This window comes from Mycetomoellerius zeteki, unplaced genomic scaffold, assembly GCF_001594055.1.
Source record: "Mycetomoellerius zeteki isolate Tzet28-1 unplaced genomic scaffold, Tzet1.0 scaffold182, whole genome shotgun sequence".
Taxonomy (NCBI): domain Eukaryota; kingdom Metazoa; phylum Arthropoda; class Insecta; order Hymenoptera; family Formicidae; genus Mycetomoellerius; species Mycetomoellerius zeteki.
The window spans coordinates 862,309-865,855 of record NW_017256778.1 but is presented as its reverse complement, the minus strand read 5'-3'; positions in this window follow the sequence as shown (position 1 = coordinate 865,855).

Below are 3,547 nucleotides of genomic sequence, written 5' to 3'. Positions count from 1 at the left end.
CTTTCATCGTGAATCTTGTATCGTGAATTATAAGCGGCCGGAGGGCACCGCGTTTAGCCATGAAACTGTAATAACGTGAGCTTAAGAGCTCAAACCTATACTGTAACAGCGATACAACGCATCACAAATTTAAAATTATTACGCTGACAACTCATTCTGATAAGCATCATTGGCAACAGAGCAACACATTGGCCATCAGCAGGATGGCACAATCGATCGATAAACCGTATAAGACATAAATTAACACAGGGGAATGGAAAGTTACTTTTTAAAAATAACAAGTTATAGCTACTCGTTACCGAGTAGAAAAAGGTAACAAGTTACCGTTACAATAAATTACCGATTTTTAAAAGTAATTCGTTACAGTTACCGTTACTAGAGAAAATAACTTTTCGTTACTTCTTCGTTACTTTTTTAAAATCGATGACCACCAATCACAGCAGACGGGCTTAGGGACTTTCTAGTTTCAAGCGCTATAAGTTACTTGTGTCCAATCGTACCGTGTCCAATCGTGTGTAAAGTAACAATAAAAGTAACTGTAAAATTCGTTATCATTATCAAAAAATGTAACTTCGTTATCGTTACAGTCACCAAAGAAAAAAAGTATCACAGTTATCAGTAAAGTTACCAAAAAAGTAACTTGTAACTGTAACTTCGTTACAAGTAACGAGTTATTTTCTTCCCTGTAAATTTGATCCTCAAAGAAAAACAACGCGGTAAATTATAATTTTATTCCCGAAAAATATGCGCTAGGTCAATATTGTTGAAGACGATTGGTACACTGCACTGAGAGAAAAATGTATTAGATTTTTTAATAAATATTTGTTTGAATAGTGCCAGTTGAATACTTACTAAATGTAAACGTATATCTCAAGTAGCACAGCAGCGCTTGCAAAAGCGATTATATACTTACGCCTTTTTAGCGCTTTGTTAACGCTTTGTAAGCGCTGTGTGCTACGTGGGATTTATTTGGTACAAGAACTATTAATTACCTATTATTATATTTTATTTAGCAAATATTTATTTTCCGTAAATAAATGTTATATTAGTACTATTCAAACAATTATTTATTAAAATTTAGTATATTTTTCTCTCAATGTAGCATCAGTCTGTTTGCGGTGCCTATTTGCACCACAAATAAGTATATGTATATACATTTAGAAACGAGCTGTGAGACCGATCGTCAATTTGATGATATCGGCTCGTTTCACTAAAGATTCGCTATATAAAATATTGCTGCATAAAAAAAATGTGAAACGTACGCACAGCATACTAGCATAGGTAAAAAAGATTGCGCATATGTAAATATAAACTAAACTTTTCATTGAAAATTTCAATTTATTTTCCTCGAGATCTTTGCAATCAATTGGGAAATTTGTAGACATGTTCACATTTTTTGTACAAATTAGAAACTACAATTAGAAACCACACGACATTATGAAAAATAATTGAATAATAGATAATTCGTTGCACCTGCAATGTAACAGTTATTTTCGCACATAACGTCTTATTCGCAGAAAAGTATTTCGTGTTCTCTGGAAAATGGTATACGCTATGTGTACAGGGATGCCTTGTATCTTTAATCAAACAAGAGACAAAAGAAGAGAAGAACAGCCGATGACTCGAGCTTTTCCAAGCTAAAAGAACGTCGAACAGCTGACGCAAGGTGCCCCCTTTCTACGTTTCTATCGAAAGTTCGCTGGACGCAATCTTGCACTGTTTCCTCACAGCCACGTGCCAACTAAACCCCCCCAGTTCACCGAGCGTAAAAAACTCGAAATTCGTCACTTATAATAGTTAACGGATAAACGTTTATGACGCCTAGCAGCGATCTAACGCCAGTTCTTTGATATTTATTTTTTTCAAAATTGAATGGACGTTTTATTCCTCTACTTTATGACTTGACAAAATATGCGTTTTCTTTTTCGTGCTGCAATAATTGTGAATTAATAACAATTCCTTGGTAACAAGCTACGTCATTTTGTCATTTTGATGTTAAAGGTCGTTATTTCGACATCAGCTTGCTATCAAGGAAAGCCCTGAGTACCTATCATCGAACAAAATCAGAATGGATTCCAATCGGAATTATTCAATTATTCCCTAGATTTCTATTGTGTTTTCTGGGAAAAACGGAATAATTCCAAAGTTCAAAACTTCAAAACTCTAAAATTTTTTAGATATTGGTTTTAGCGCATCGGTTATTAAGAATAATCGTTAGAATTCTTTGGGGGCCTATCAGAACTCATAACAGAATGCCGGAAATCTAAAAAACATTAAAAAAAAATTTTTTTCAGAAATCCGACATTTTCTTGTTCTCTTTGAGGAACAACCAGAACTGTTTTTTTTTTTTAAATTTTGAAAATGAGGGGCCAGTTTCACAGAGGTAACTTTTTTTCGTAATTTATATATTGTCGAAATGTTTTTAAACTGTTGATATATCGAGCGTTGAGTCTCATCTGACGGGACAAACAATAAAAGACACAAAAATATAAATTATAAAAAACATTGTGGAGGCCGTCACCTAAACATAATTAAGCTATTATATGCTTTGTTCAATAGTTCGGTATCGTTCTGTAAATTTAATCCATTAGTTTGTTTGATAAAGATTGTTTCCGAGATAAGTCTTTTATTCACTTTTTCTTCATCTAAAATGCGTATGTTGTCCCAATCAAATTCATGGGAATACTCTAATCGGTGATCTGTAATAACCGAGCGCTATATGGTATTCTAGTTGATGTGGTTTCTGTGTTCATTGCAGTCTTTACAGTTAATTTTATATATTACATTTGAGTGTGCCATCAAGAATCTTTATAAAGCTGTACAATTTATTGATTCCCCTGTAAGCAATGCGGATCATATTAGTGTTCTTTAAGAAATTTTTTATTTTGTGAGATAAAATGTCCGTCACATATGGGACCGTGAATTAAATTCATTTGTCATTCTCTCTAAGTTTATAGCTTAAACCTCGTTGTTTCCAAATGTCAAATTTTTGGTGTACTCTTTTTTTGATGATAGAAAAAATTAATTTTAAAGAATAGCCGTTCTGTAATAAAGTTTTAATAACCTTATTAAAATTCTTGGTATAGAATGAAGGATGCGCACAATAGAAGGAATAAGGAATTAGGAATAAAGAATAAACGATTTCAACCTATCAGAAACCGTGTATTCCGATGTATTCGATTTCTAATTGGTTAAAATCGTTTATTCTTTATTTCTAATTCCTTATTCCTTCTATTGTGCGCAGGGCCTTAGTCAATTCTTAAGGCCATGGCACACACCTTCCGTAATAGTAACCATAAGACGTATCGTAAGAATCAACCAATCACAGTAGAGAATTCTTTTGAACTCTTAATTCTAATTGGCTGATCTCAAGGCCATGGCACACACTTTCCGTAAGGCGTCATCTACAATATGCGAAGTAAGTTTGGTTTAAGAAGTAAGAGTAAGAAATTGATCAATCACAGTCGATTATTCTTCTCACATTCGACTGTGATTGGTCAATTTCTTACTCTTACTTCTTAAACCAAGCTTACTACGTGTATTATAG